A 16438-nucleotide genomic window follows, 5' to 3' on the forward strand; every position below is an offset into this window, starting at 1 on the left:
GAGGCCAAAACATAAGGGACATAAGAATATGGTGTCTCATAGAAGATCTAGCATGAGAAGCAAAAGGAGTTTTAATAGTTAACTAACATTTAAAATCTGGATAATGTTTAGGAATATTTGCCCAGCTCCATTCATTTTGGAGAAGAACCACAACTTAATTTTCATACTGATATTAGTTCTTGATCTAGTAAAGCAGGGTCTTTAAATGAGCAGAGTATAATCGCTATCTTCCCTCAAAATAACAAGAAACTCCACCTTCTGTAGAGAGGCATTTACTGTGCTGCACTAACTGCACTGTAAGTAGTGAAGATAAAAGTGAGGACAGTTCTTGGGCAGGGGACTACAGGAGGAATGTGATTCGCAGGATACAGCTAGTATTATAATTACTAGTGCAGCTGCTGAAGTAACTCCGGCCAGCACTAAATAAAGCCTGTGCTGTGTTCAATACTCTTTCACTTACAGTATAAGCCATAAAGATGGCAGAAGAGGTAGTGTAATGTTTTGTTCTAATTGCCAACTTCAGACATGGCTTAAGCAGGTACTGTTCCCTTTGCACCAGATGTGAATTTGGCACCAAAACCTTACCAGACTTTTTCAGATGTTTATACTGGAATAGGGCTATGTGATTAAAATCAAATCTTCTGAACTGCAGTATCACCAAGGCATCAGTCTATCTCTCATTAATAATATATAGCACTTTGTCTTCACAACTCACTCTTCCAACGCACCTGTGAGATGAAAGTAAAATTCCATTTGTTTAATCATTTGTGAGAGTGACTAGCTCAAGGTCATACAGTGGGTTAGTGTCAGAGACTGGGGTTGAATTCAGGAATTCTTAGATTTTAAGGGCAGAAGGAATTTCTAATATCTAGCCTGAACACTTGTATAACACAGACAATAAATTCACCCATGCACTAGGGGGGATTATTCTCCCCTGACAGCCAGTCTTGTGTACAGACCAGTAGAGAAGGACCCCACCCCCTCCATTTCATTCATTCCCTTCCAAGGATCTCATGTTTCAGTTTTACTATTAATAACATTTTTACTCTTCCCAACTTTGAGTTTCTTCATGTCTTTGTTTTGATAGAAGGGAAGATATTACATTACAGCTGTTCACTCTTCTATCGTAGACGGAAATGTGGGTTTTTATACATCTGTTCTTGCTTAGTATGCTGAGCAAAGGCTTTGGGGGTTTCCTTTGAGAAAGAGCTGTTCTAAATGGAGGATCAGTTATAAACTATGTCTTTTATAGAATTCATCATGAGCTAACTGAGCCTTAGACATGTACTGATTCTGCTCCCACTGAGGTCCATGGCAAAACTCTCATTGACTTCAGTCAGAGCAGGAGTGTGGGTCCTAGAGCAAAGATCCTAGAAATGCAGCTCCAATGTAGTGTCATGATTTTGCATAAGAAAATCTCTGAAATTCTTCGTGCTTCATTATAAGAAGGGTGGTGATAAGCTATTATGCTAATCTGAAACTACGACATGTCAGAGTGTTTGTCCTTACATTTGGATTCTGCCTTAATTGCACCAAGTTGTGTATCCTGCATCTCTTCTTTGTCACTGGTACAGTTGGAATCTCATTCTTTGCACAGAATGACCAGCGAGGATTAACTGAAACATCAGTTCTTCAAGTACTATCCATGTGGATCCCATTCATGGTGCATGTGTGGATCAGGAAACTTTAGTGTCTGTTGGGGCCCCACATGCACCCTGTATGCCCCATCCCTTCCCCCGCCCCCTCTATCTGTGGGCATGAAAAGGAAAAGAATAGGGCTGGTCAAAATTTTCATGTTTTTTTTAAATGTAAAAGATTTTGAAAACAGGCCGTTTCCACAAAATGCATATTTTCCAAAATTTATATTTTTTAAAAATAAAATTCCAAATGAGAAAAATCTTTCATCTTTATTTTTTTCTTTTCCCTTCCACTTTTCAAGGAAGATAAGTGGATGAGAGGGAGGTCTTTAACTGAATATTTTCAATAAAAAGTTTTTCAAAAAAAAATCCAAAAAGTGAAAAATAATTCCATCTTGAAGCCTGAAGAGCAAAAATAATTCCCAACTCTTTTGTGAAACTCATTTTCCAGCTATCTCTAACGTGCAGACCCAAACACCTCTCTCGGCTTTCTGGCAGTGTGTCAGGATGCAATAGTTGTTCCTCTGAAATAGTTTTCTAAAAAAAACCCAATGGTTATATTTTAGTTCTAGAAGTTGTTAGTAGAGTTAGTGCAGTTGTCTAAATAGTTTCTATCCTGTTGGCCATTTTTTCTCTCTTGTTGCCCAACCTTTAGGTTGATGCAAAGACTTTGGGACTTAAACCTTGCCTCTGTGATGACAGCCTGATGTCAATCACTGATGACCTCACAAAGTGCAGCTTCTATTTTGGAAAAAGTCATGTCTCTCGAGATGTTTGCTGATCCTTTCCCAACAGGACCCGATTGAGCCAGGGACAACGGCTTGAAGCTCTATCTCTTGTAGCAATCACACTGTAAACAATTTTCACAAGACCCGTGAGTAGGGAAGTAATATTTCATCCATTTTATGGAGAGGATATTGAGGGACAAGAGGTTGAATGACTTGACCAACATCATACAGAAGCCAGGGACACGGGGGAATGGAGCCCAAGAATCTTAACTTCCTGCTCTGCTAGGTAGAATGTCTCTCGATATTATTGAATCTTGCAAATAAATTTGCATACTAGCTTATTTTACTTAATCATCCATACACGCATTTCATATTTTGTGAAAATGTGGTTTTATTTCCATTGACTATATTACATGTCATCTCCCATTTGTATGCTCGTTTATTAAGTAAATGCAGCCACTTTTTCAGATGATTGGGAAGAAAACAACCAAAGAGAGGAGTGACTTGCATAGACAGACTGAAATCCTGACTAACTAGTGCTAAAACATGATAGTTTCTAGTTGAAGCAAGGGAATCCATGAAAAAAAATGCAAGCTGTAGCTGAGAGGTTGCTGCTAAAAACAGACTGAAGAATGAAAAACATAATGAAGAGCTGAAAAAAAGATGAAAAGATGGTATGGATTGAGAGAGAAATACAGGGGAAGCAATTCATTCTAGTTAGAATCTGACAAGGCCGGATCCCAGTGTATCTGCAACATTAATGTCATAGTGGTGGACGCAAAATATTATCTAGGGATAAATATAGTGGGCTGTTGCCAGAGAGGAATGAGCATATACCAGCACCCCAACCAGTTCTCACTGAAGTTAATGGGAGTTTTTCTGTTGGCTCCATCAGGAGCAGACATAGGTCCCAACTCTTTAGAAATCATGTAACTATAATTCAGATGGTCACATAAACACCACACTATATCGGAAACCTACTGACCGCTATTCCTACCTACATGCCTCTAGCTTTCATCCAGATCACACCACACGATCCATTGTCTACAGCCAAGCTCTACGGTATAACCGCATTTGCTCCAACCCCTCAGACAGAGACAAACACCTACAAGATCTCTATCGTGCATTCTTACAACTACAATACCCACCTGCTGAAATGAAGAAACAGATTGACAGAGCCAGAAGAGTACCCAGAAGTCACCTACTACAGGACAGGCCCAACAAAGAAAATAACAGAACGCCACTAGCCTTCACCTTCAGCCCCCAACTAAAACCTCTCCAACGCATCATCAAGGATCTACAACCTATCCTGAAGGACGAGCCATCAATCACAGATCTTGGGAGACAGGCCAGTCCTTGCTTACAGACAGCCCCCCAACCTGAAGCAAATACTCACCAGCAACCACACACCACACAACAGAACCACTAACCCAGGAACCTATCGTTGCAACAAAGTCTGTTGCCAACTGTGTCCACATATCTATTCAGGGGACACCATCATAGGGCCTAATCACATTAGCCACACTATCAGAGGCTCGTTCACCTGCGCATCTACCAATGTGATATATGCCATCATGTGCCAGCAATGCCCCTCTGCCATGTACATTGGTCAAACTGGACAGTCTCTACGTAAAAGAATAAATGGACACAAATCAGACGTCAAGAATTATAACATTCAAAAACCAGTCGGAGAACACTTCAATCTCTCCGGTCGCTTGATTACAGACCTGAGACAACAAAAAAACTTCAAAAACAGACTCCAGCGAGAGACTGCTGAATTGGAATTAATTTGCAAACTGGATACAATTAACTTAGGCTTGAATAGAGACTGGGAGTGGATGAGTTATTACACAAAGTAAAACTATTTCCCCATGTCATTTCTCCCCCCCACCCCACCTCCCACTGTCCCTCAGACATTCTTGTTAACTGCTGGAAATGGCCCACCTTGCCTGTCACCATGAAAGGTTTTCCTCCTTCTTCCCCCCCCCCCCCCCCCCGCTGGTGATGGCTCATCTTAAGTGATCACTCTCCTTACAGTGTGTATGATAAAACTCATTGTTTCATGTTCTCTGTGTGTGTATATAAATCTCCCCACTGTATTTTCCACCGAATGCATCCAATGAAGTGAGCTGTAGCTCACAAAAGTTTATGCTCAAATAAATTTGTTAGTCTCTAAGGTGCCACAATTTTTTCAGATTCCACAGTAAAGGTAAAGAATGCTTGGTTAGATGTTTCCTGATCAGTATAGGCCAGATCTATAGCAATCAGATCTAAGTCACATCTTTGATTAAGCTGTATTACAATAAAAGTGTTTGAGGACCCTAACAGAGCTGGGTTCTTAGGTGCACTTCCCCCTCCACTCTGGGTAGGGAGGATCTAATGGGCAACTAGACTGGGAGTCTTACAAGGCGCCCACACCCTGCATACCATAAAGCTGTGTGTTTCACAAGTGTTCCATGTGTACTAGCGCAGAGACAGCTTTAGGCAGGAGGGAAGGACTTAATTCTGAGCAGTCACAGATGTTACAGTAGCTTAAGACTGCAGCAGTGACCATTGGGGAAAGGATTTTGATGTCTGTGGAACTCCCCATTTACTCAGGCTGTGTGTGAAGACCTTGATTTGTAACATATGCTCTATCTACATCGCTCTAGGGAAAGGTACCACAGAAATGTTTTGTTTACGAGGGCATAGTTGGGAAATTCTTTTATTTGGTTACATTTATAAAGCATGTATCCAGCGTGCTGGGTGTTGTACAAAAATGTTTAAAAACAACTGAAGTAACTTTGAATGACACAAACTGGAAAAAATCTGGGATGTATTTTTACTCTGTAGGAATATATTGAAGAGGAGGTGATTTACCTGCTTGTTTTTTTTTTCTAGGTAAATGTATTGCGTTTTAAAGTTGTCTCGTAAATGTCACATTCCACCCCCCACCCTCCCATGGCTTAAGTGGTATGTAAGTCTTTTGCTAAACTTCAACACAGGGATGAATTTCCTAAGACCATTGTGAGCTCAATTTTCTTATTCTTCTGTTTCCTTAGGACGAGTCTGCTGGGTTAGCAAGGTGGTAACAGCATATATGCTACTAAATTTGATACAGAGCCAGTCTTTATTCTGGACTGCTTGGTCTTGCAACATCCATACCCAAAAGATTTTCTTGGTAAGTAATTTCAGACAAAGGGATTTAATGCAGCGCTCAATTGTAGTACTGTTCAAGTCAAAGGTAAAACTGTCATCATCTTCAATGAGCGTGATTGGGCCCTTCAGCTGGACCAAAGTCATGTGTATATGTATAGGAGGTTTTGAGAAAAGCCAGTCTCTGACATATATCTGGGTTACAAAGTCAAAATAAAATTTTCACAACAAAAATGTATTTATGTAATGGCCTGAAGAGAAGTCCCAAGAGGGTGTCTTGCAATTCAAAAGCAAAAGTGTCTTTAGTTTTAAAAATTAGGATGGACTTGGCTCCGGAATTCAACTGGAAGCCGATTCAGCCATCAAGCAGCAAATTACTGAAAGCTCTTGCTGCCATTATTTCAATAGTGTGTTTAGTGCATCCCACATAATCAGCAAGTTCAGATCTCAGTGAAGACATAGGGACGTGGTGAAAGAGACAATATATTGCTAATATGGAGGGCTTTGTAACAGAATAAGAAAACTTGCAAAAAAATCAATACAAAATTTTATTGGAAGCCAATGAAAGATCTTTAAAACACGGGCAATGTGCTGAAACAACTTAGTAAGAGCTGCGGACAGTCCTATCCTGTTAGTACTGTAGCCTGTGAATAAAGATATGAAATAATCAAGCCTTGAAACAACAATAATATTAACCAGCAGTTGAGCCTGCTGAACGGGGGTATTCATCTGGCAGTTTCAAAGATGCCAGTACAAAGCTCTCGTGACAGAGGCAAGACACTTACCAAAAATACACAAGGTCCATGTAGCACCCAGGCTTTCTACAAAGGATGAGGTAAAAGGGAATTATTGAAACTGTTGCCTGAGAAGGAGCAAATACCTAGGAGTGGCTGACAGTTTGTTTTGCCTTAATTTAGTATCCTAGTTTTGTGACATGCAAGACTGATCGTGAGGGAGGTTGGTCAGGACTGGGACAGCCCTGTGGTAGATCTGTGTCAAACTAGGAGTCACTCACAACAATGGAGATCCAGATTCTACTGCTGAATGATGAACCTCAAAGGGAACATAAAGACATGAAAGAGTAAGTGTCTCAGAATGGATCATTGAGGCATGACAGTACACCAGCCAAATGGCTGGGATCCAAACTCTCCCATCAGCACCATCACAGATTGTTGTGACAGGTCAGAGTCAAGGAGTGGCCAGGCTGTGCCCAGCAGAGCCTCACAATGGCTTGTTATCAAATTAAAAGAATTCCAGGGTTGACATTGCCACGTGGTTGTAGAAAGGTCCAAACAGACAGAGACCTTCACTCTATTTATTAAATCATTATCCAAGGCAGGTACAGTTAGGATGTGGTCCAATCCCTGGAAAATGAAAAGAAGGAATATTATTATATCTTCTCCCTTTAGACCTGACAAAACCAGAACCCAGAATTGAATTTTGGATGTTAAATACAGAATTTTAAATATTCAAAAAGGATTTTGTCACTTGCTAAGCCTAAAGAACATATAACCAAAAAAGAAAGACATATCAACAAGTTGGTCTGACTCTTTATATGTGTTTCCTAACATAAATGTAGTACTTTACTTGGGATTTTCCCCCAACAAAATTCCTTTGCCCCCGTTTCAATTTAAATTGGTATTAGTGAAGGTCTGACTACTTTTTCTTCAAAGAAATGCTATGACAAAATTTAGGAAACTGACCAAGTCAAATCCCTTTTATAGACCGTTCACAGCATGCCTTCACCTATGCAGCATGCAAATAAGACACCAGCATTTCACAATCACAATTTGAAATTCATTGCTTACTTAGCTACAAATTGGGCTTAATTAGGCATGCAAAACACATTGTGTCATTATTATGTGTGCAACAAAGTTTTGATAAGTTAGCCCTTTGTGTTTATGCTGTCAGTTTCCGGATCAGACTATTTAGATAACAGCTGTTCAGAATATCTGCATTTACTCAGCAATTAGTATGTATTCTGAGTGAAACTTAATACGCAAACTTTTACACTGCAATGTCTGCTTGGATCTAAGCTAGGGAAATGTTCAGAGGCTCAAAAGTATTCTTGCTTCTTTTATGCTGCATTGCTCTGAATTTGAAAATTCTCAGAGGTTACAACATCCTATGTATATTTAAAAGACAAACAATAAAAAAGGAATTGAATGAAATACATTCCCCATCCTTTCCTCTGTAGTCTATGAATATCACATTAGACATTCTGGAACTAAGCTGTAATAATATTTTGATCTGATGTCTTCATTACAGACAATTTTCCTGTTTTTACTGAAATATTTAAAATATCTTCTCTCCCAGTTCTTGTTATACATATTTGGCTTCTTTATACCTTAATTATGGGACTGAAGGTCTAAAACTAAAAGAATGGAAATATATAAATAATGTATGTTAATAATTTATTAAAATACAATCTTAAAAGTTCTTCTAGTAGTTTGTTTAGTTCTAGAAATAATGCAAAGTTAGGGGAAATAACCAGAGCTGCAGTTTCAAACACTACTTCTGAAATTGCCCTCAGAAATGTTGCATGAATACTCATTTGTATTTACTATGAGGTAGTTGCACTTGCAAATCAGGCAAATGAATGTCTAACTGGTTAATTTGTATCAAAATAGACGTGAAAAATTTTTGTGGGCATTTTTGGGAGACCAGTCTAAGTGGGCTGCTCAAACTGCACCAAAAATACTGTGTTTACGTAGGGAAATAGATGTTCATATGAGAAAATAAATTCATAGGATCTAAAATATAAGAAGCCTAGGGCAGCATGCAAAAAATGTGCAAAATTGCATGCCAAATTTATATACACAGTTACCATGGTTATGCCTGCAAATAGGGTATTTGTGTGTGTAAATTATCTTTAATTGTCTTATTATGTATTTGCATATGCACATATCTGATTTGTGCGCATGATCATGGTAACTGAATGTAAAAATTATATGTCAAACTATATCTTCATTTTTATTAGTCAGCCTAGGCTTTTGAACTTTCAAAAATCAACCTCATATTGGCTGCTTTATCTGTAAAAGGCCAGCTGAGATGTATAAATGCAAGTTGCTCAATGGAGAAACAGATGCCCCTGCAAATTTTCAAAGCATTTCAATGGAAACCTACTGAAAATGAAGGCCCTGATATATGAACAGCTTTGAAACATATCAACTGTTCTGATTTCAGAAAATGAACCAACACTGGTGGCTTTTTAAAGATATGGCTGGTGCTGCTGAATTTCACTGTCAGAGACATATCTGCCAAATTTGGGAAGTGATGACTATGAAGATTCAAAACATATGTGAAGCACCATCAACCAATATCAGGTTTTTAACAATTTCTTTGCAAAATATTATTTAGAATGGGAATGGCCAGTATTATGGCTGTGATATTCCAAACATCACTAGCAAGTTATTTTGCCTGACATATGTGTTTCAGCCCTGCAACATTGTGACAGAGGAACTTACAGGTAGAAAATGAGTGCTGAAGACAAGCAGCCTATCTGAGCATGAGAAATTGAACAATTGTGCAGCCTGCCATCCACAGTCTATATTCTTGTTGTTAGGGTTAGGGGTTGGTGGCAAAGTTGTTTTGCAAAGGTTTCTAGATAGCCTGGTGATGATAAAAAGAAAAGGAGTACTTGTGGCACCTTTTTTCCATACCTGGAATATTGTATTTTACTCAGAATTGACGGTAATGTCATTATACAGGCAATCTGACTGTCATAGTCTCTCAGCTCTTAATTGTCTGGAAGTTATACTCAGTGAATTGAGGTGCTTTGTAAACCAATAACAATGTAAATTATAGTCAGCAGCAAGATTTTTGTGGTGGAAGGGAATCCTCTCCAGCTGCTGCATGTCCAAGTCTGTATCAATGATCCTCCTCCGTGTTGCTCGAAGGCCAGCTTTTCAAAGGTATGTAGATGCCTGAAGATGCAGATAGACACCTAAGGGGATTATCAAAGCACCTAAACAGGTTAGATGCCTAAGTCTCATTTAAATTAATGCAAGTCAGGCACTTAACTTTTTGATATTCCTACTAGACGCCTATCTGCACCTTTAAACACCTAAATACCTTTGAAAAGCTGGCCCTCTGTGTTTAAAATAGAACCATTCGTTTTTTCATCCCCACCTTTAAACGTATAATAATCCTGGCAGAGTAAACAGACTGTGTTTAGGGGTGCTCTAAAAGTGTTTGGAGACAGAACTCTTCCTTACAGGCGATGCAGTGCTATCTGCTACAGCCTGTAGGCTATGGTGGTTTCCACAGCTGATGCTCCATGGGGAAGGTCTTACTAGTTCTGGTTCCACTTTGTTCAGGGCCTTCGGCACGTATGATTTGGTGTGTGAGATGCCATTGTTTGCTCCCGAGTCACTATAGAACTCCAGATTTCTCCATAACTAAGTAGCAGTTTATTTGGGTTGGATTCAGATTGATGGTGGTTGTACTATCACCTGATTTAAGTTATTTCATGCTTGTTAGCTCCGTAGCAACATTTGGCTTTTGATATTGTCCCAGCAATTTATTGCTGGATTTCTACAGTCATTAACTATATTTAGGGTTGGCTATATTTTTTAATATCAGTTGTTAATATTGATGTTTGTTTTTAAGCATTTTTTTATTTTTATCTATTTTAAATGTTCACGGTTATGCAAAATTTTGGGTTTTAAGCATTTTCTATTTTAAATGTTACAAGTATGGGAAATTGGGCGTGGGGAGGGAATAGACAATAAGGACAGTAGACTTTGAGATTCAAAAAGGTGAAGCTTTATAACTGTTAGAACACATCACAGGTCAAAATATACAAAGTAAATATCCTTAAATTAAACTCCAAAAAATTCTCAAAAAACAGTTTTTTTACTTTTCCTATCTGTACATTTTGATTAGTTATCAAGAGAGTAGTTATCAATCAGTGGTTCACAGTCATGCTGGAAGGGCATAACGAGTGGGGTTCCGCAGGGATCAGTTCTGGGTCCGGTTCTGTTCAAAATCTTCATCAATGATTTAGATCAGGGGTCCCCAACGTGGTGCCCATGGCGTAATGGCACCCGCCGGGGCAGTTGTGCGTGCCCGCAGGCTTCTTGGCGGCATTTCGGTGACGGGGTGTTTGGCGCCCGCCACAGTCTTTTGGGAATAGGAATGTGCTATTCACACAGAAAGGTTGGGGACCACTGATTTAGATAATGGCATACAGAGTACACTTATAAAGTTTGCAGACGATACCAAGCTGGGAGGGGTTGCAAGTGCTTTGGAGGATACGATTAAAATTCAAAATGATCTGGACAAACTGGAGAAATGGTCTGAAGTAAACAGGATGAAATTCAATAAGGACCAATGCAAAATACTCCACTTAGGAAGGAACAATCAGTTGCACACATACAAAATGGGAAATGACTGCTTAGGAAGGAGTACTGCGGAAAAGGATCTAGGGGTTATAGTGAGAACCACAAGCTAAATACGAACAACAGTGTAACGCTGTTGCAAAAAAAAGTGAACATCATTCTGGGATGTATTAGCAGGAGCATTGTAGGAAAGACATGAGAAGTAATTCTTCCACTCTACTCTGTGCAGATTAGGCCTCAACTGGAGAATTGTGTCCAGTTCTGGGCACCACATTTCAGGAAAGATGTGGACAAACTGGAGAAAGTCCAGAGAAGAGCAACAAAAATGATTAAAGGTCTAGAAAACATGACCTATGAGAGAAGAATGAACAAATTGGGTTTGTTTAGTCTGGAAAAGAGAAGACAGAGAGGGGACATAACAGTTTTCAAGTACGTAAAGGGCTGTTACAAGGAGGAGGGAGAAAAATTGTTTTTCTTAACCTCTGAGGATAGGACAAGAAGCAATGGGCTTAAATTGCAGCAAGGGAGGTTTAGGTTGCACATTAGGAAAAACTTCCTAACTGTCAGGGTGGTTAAGCACTGGAATAAATTGCCTAGGGAGGCTGTGGAATCTACATCATTGGAGATTTTTAAGAGCAGGTTAGACAAACACCTGTCAGAGATGGTCTAGATAATACTTAGTCCTGCCATGAGTGTAGGGGCCTGGACTAGATGACCTCTCGAGGTCCATTCCAGTCCTATGATTACCACCCGGAAATATTTTCTGTCAGTTTGGGTGTGTACAGTTCAATCAACGTTTACTGATTTTAAAAATCTAATCCTTCCAAGCTTAACTATATTTCAGAGGATGTTCTGCAACTGTATAGTATCTGCCCATGTGGACTTCAGAGTTGCTAAAGATTGTCATTTGAATGTAAAGATAATATCTTTGGGTATGTATTTTATAAGTTAGAAAGATAGTAATTTTGATATATTGGAATGGAAGTCACTACCTAGTTGTAGGGTACAGAAGCTAGCTTGTTGGTCCTACCAAGTGGAGACTTTGGTCACCAATAAGTATTGGGTTTCCACAAGAACCAACTACCCATCCTTTTTGGCTTACTCTTGGCTTCAGTTGTTTTAACTCTTCGTCTTCCTTCTAGGAATGCCCACAATAAATCTTTACCCAGCTTCTGCATCTCTGAGCCAAAGCATGGGAGCAGGTTTAGAGATTTGTAAAACTAAGATTAATGGAATGAATTTCAGCAAAGGAAAATGTAGTCTGAATATCAGGAAAATTGTCATATAAGTGAGGTCTCTTCAACCATCTATGAGTATTTAGAGCTCTATGAGAGATCTAATAGTCCATTTAATGCTTGATATATTTAAAACTAAAAACATCCAACATTGTAGGGAACATTCTGTATTGGCAGGCGGATGGAATAGGGGCCAATCCAACTCCCACTGAAGTCAACAGAAAAGTTCCCATTGACTTTAGTGGAGATTGGATCAAGCCCTTGATGAATAATAGAGATGGTTCCACTGCATTCCGGGCCTTCTGCATGTATTATTGGATATGGGAGGTCTGCAAGTCACTGTAGGACTCTCCGCATATCTTCACAAATAAGAAGCAGTTTATTTGCATTGGAATCAGATTGATGTGGGTGGTACTACCACTTGATGGAAGTTATTTCATGCTTGTTAGCTCTATGGTGACATTTGGCTGTTGATATTGAAGATGGAAAAATATCTGGTTTCTATGGTTCTGTGATAATATGGCAACAGACTCTCACTAAGTTTTTTTTTTTTTTGCTAAAGGATTAAATATGTACTTGTTTGCTTTTTGATATGACCTTTATATCAAGGCAGCAGATTGAAAATTAAATGTGTATCTAGACAGTGCCGAACTTTCAAATAACAACCACAAAACCATATGGCTTGTTTTCCTTTCTCTCTTGTTTACTTTACTTTGTTTCAAGGTAAAGCATATGTGACTTGGCTGTCAGTAAGCTGTAACTTAGCAATGAAATAAAATCAGTGCCTCATATTATATATATGTCAGACCTTCCACAAAACAATAAAAATCACCTTTTCTTTGTGTAGAGGAATGTGACTGTATTGACTGTAGCTTGTATTATTAAAATGACATTAACTTGTTCCCAGTGTGATGAGGGAGATCATTGCTTATATATGACATTATTACTATTAGCCTTAAGATGATGTTTCTAATATTATATTATAGACCCCTGTTTTCATGGTCTTATATTTCCATGTCTTTGATTTTGGAACTCCCTACCTCTGGTTTGCTAGAGCCCAGATTTGTTAATTTTCCAGGCAGGCTTCAGAACAAATCTTCTCTCAGGCCATTGGGCTGAGCTTTCAGTGACTACACTGAGCAGACCTTTTGTATTACTTTGTGTCTTAACCTATGGTATAGGTGCCCAGAGCACAGGATGGGTGCCTTTTGCTATATTTTATTATAAATTTGAAGAAGTAATAATAATAATAATAATTCTTTTGTGTAATGTCTGAGAGGGATTATTTTTTTCACCAAATCTTGGTTGATGGAAGTGTACTTCAGCTATTTTTCAAAGATCAGAATATTAAAAAAGCAGTCTTTATAGCATTTTCACAGCTTTTTGGAACTCAGTTGTTCATTTTAGCAAATCATTTGTGGTAGATGAGTTGTTCCTCATCAGAACTTATTAATTTGTCTATTTTCAAATGTTTTATTATTAGAAACCCCCAGGTATCATTATTAATTGGCTATTTCTTGAAATGCTGCTTTTTCTGGTTGTAACTTGAAAAGGGAGGAAATAGATTTGCAATGTTTCTCTTCCATATGATGTATAAAAGAGGCCTAAAAGGTAATCTTAGAAAGAAATCACCTTGTTTTATTCCATTGAAATATCAAAAATGTAAAGTCTTGAATTTCCTTGTTTCTACTGGAAGTCTTCTTTTTCAGCCCTTAACTGAAGGGGCAAAGATTTGAAGTCTCAGCTAGATCTGTGCCAGTAACTCTTCCTGTCCTTTGAAAATGTTAAGGATTTTCAAAGTGTTCCCAATCTTCATCAGGACAAAATCAACCTTTTGAAATATTTGCAGAAGTGTGAGAGAGAGAGAGAGAGAGAGACACCCCGACCCCCAGAATAGCCAATAGCCTAGTGGTTAGGGCATTCGCCAGGGAAACCCATGTTCAGACCAGGGACTTGAACCTAGGTCTCCCATATCCCGGTTGATTGATGTAACCACCAAGCTTTAGAATCAGCCTTAAGCTTTCTCTTTGGCTCAATAATTGGTTAATTATTTTTAAGAAGTGGCAATTGAGAGAGGTTCATCTCAGAATAGCCCATAGCCTACTGGTTTGGGCTCTCATCTCAGATGTGGGAGATCCACGTTCAAAGCAGAGCGGAGACTTGAACCTGTGTCTTCCACATCCCAGGTACCTTAAGCCCTGAGCTATTGGAGTAGGTAGGGGCATGTGCATGCTCTCTCTCTCTCTCTTTCAGAAAGTTTGGTGGAAATGGATACGTTCCCACAACAGGTTTCACTTTTGACAAATTAGCATTTTCTGACCAAAAAAAGTTGTCACAAAATTCCTGACTAAGAAGGAAATTTTTTCTCCCAAGTAGTTTAGTTAACAAACACAAACAAAACCCAAAGAATTTGAAACCATCTGAATAAAAATCACTTCCACTTAATCAAGTTTTCCCTTCCATGGTACCTCTATATCACCTCAGTCTCCAGTCACCCATAGTATTCAAGACCTGAGTTGCTAATGTAAGATGTCAAAAACAAGCAGGAAAAAGGTTTCTTTTAAACAAAATAACTCCACTTGTTATACCATTATATAAATACCATAAAAAGGCAAAAAAGGTTAAAAACATTTTTTTTGTCATTGTAGGTCACCTTTAACACACATAGGAAACCCTTTGAGTCTTTCCCTTGAACAACTTTACTTCATTCAGAATAGTTCTCAGAGTCAATTTGCTCACTCTCAATTTAGCTTTAAATGTTTGCTTACCTGTTCTTCCATGTGTGCGGTCAAAAGGGTATTCAAGGTTACAAAATATTTAAGAGCCACATGCTGAGCACCTGCAACTCCACTCAAAGACTCGCAGGTCAGCCCTAAATGTTCATATTTGAGCTATTTGCCATGTCTGTTTGTCTAAGGTTTTAGTTTAAAAATAAGACCACTGAATGGTTCAATTTAACATTAATTATTGGCAATTTACAATGAAATACTGATGCCAAGTGTATATTTTGTCATCTTTAGGGCTTGTTTGTACCTATATAACTTTCTGTTTAGAAAACAGCATGGTTATTTGATTAGCTATCCTGATAAAAACACCTTTATACTGGTGTAACTGCATCTACCTAGCGTGCTGCATGGATTTAACTATATCTGTTTCTAAACCAATATTGTTAAATCACTATAAAAACTGTGCGTAGACAAGCTCTTACTAAGACTAATTCTATAGAACAGCAGAGCTGCACAATGCTCTCCACATTCCCTACTGTGAAGAGATTTCACTTGAGGGCAAACAGAAGAGATTAACAGAAATGTAGGCCTGAAAGGGAACTCAAGAGCCCCCTGCGCTGTGGCAGGATTAAGCGGACCTAGACTGTCCCTGACAGGTGTTTATCTAACCTGTTCCTAAAAACCTCCAGTGATGGGGATTCCACAGCCTCCGGTGGAAGCCTATTCCAGTGCTAGAGTTAGCAAGGTTTTCCTAATATTCATCCTAAATCTCCCTTGCTTCAGATTAAGCCAGTTACTTCTTGTCCTAGCTTCAGTGCACCTCGAGAATAATTGATCGTTGCCTTTTTAAAACAGTCCTTAACATATTTGGTCGTCTTTTCTCAAGACTAAACATGCTCAGTTTTTTTTTTTTAAATAACCTTTCTTCTTGGTTAACTTTTCTAAACCTTACTTTTTTTTTTTTTTTTAAGCTCTTCTCTGGACATCTTTCCTAATGTTTGTCACCCAGAACTGGAGACAACTGAGGTCTCACTGATAGTGAGTAGAGTGTCTCCCGTGTCTTACATATTGTCATGGTCTCACAGGACTTGTGCTCTCTCTCTGCTCCGTATGGGAACCCCGTTACAGCCCTTTACGGGGGTCCACTCTCTCTTGGAGAGGCCCCTCCGCCTCCTGGAAGTGCACCTCTCTGAGCCTTAAGCATGCCTGTCTCTTGCTGTGAGCCCCTTCAGGGGGTTCACTCACTCTGGATCCCCAGGGCCTCCACTCCCAGAGGGAATAATGCAACCCCAATCTTTAGACTGCAGTAACTCTCAGCCAGAGTAAAATAGAAGGGTTTATTGAACATCTGAACACAGTATAGGAGGCTCCCAGGGTCCTCAGGTCTAGCAAACCTCAACACAGTACATCTATGTCTCTCCCGCAGCCAGGTGGGCTCTGGTCTCTTCCCAGTACAGCTGCCCCCTCCTTCCAGCTGACCATCCTGTATCATCTCCCCCAACAGCTCCTCCCCCAGCCTTTTGTCTTCGATCTCAGGTAAACAGGCCACCTAGGCCGCCTCTCTTCTGTCCTTTGTTCCCCCACTGCCTGGACTTGGCCGGTCAGGTCACCAGGGTCCTCCCTCTTCAGACTTTT

At 39.3% G+C, this 16438-nt stretch overlaps 1 long non-coding RNA gene across 5 annotated transcripts in view; it reads left to right on the plus strand.

Moving 5' to 3' along the window:
* Positions 1-16293, plus strand: part of LOC119862399 — a 31087-nt gene extending 14794 nt beyond the window's left edge. Inside the window, exons 2-4 of one of the 5 annotated variants that reach the window (XR_006274555.1) lie at positions 5246-5317; positions 5407-5525; positions 8687-8820. This is a non-coding gene — a long non-coding RNA (uncharacterized LOC119862399). Of the gene's footprint in view, positions 1-5245; positions 5318-5406; positions 5526-6417; positions 6576-8686; positions 8821-15774 lie in introns of those variants that run through there. The other 4 variants (XR_006274557.1, XR_006274556.1, XR_006274554.1 and 1 more) reach the window with 4 other exon arrangements.
* The last annotated feature ends 145 nt before the right edge of the window (positions 16294-16438 follow it).

Source organism: Dermochelys coriacea, chromosome 10 (genome assembly GCF_009764565.3).
Source record: "Dermochelys coriacea isolate rDerCor1 chromosome 10, rDerCor1.pri.v4, whole genome shotgun sequence".
Lineage (NCBI taxonomy): Eukaryota > Metazoa > Chordata > Testudines > Dermochelyidae > Dermochelys > Dermochelys coriacea.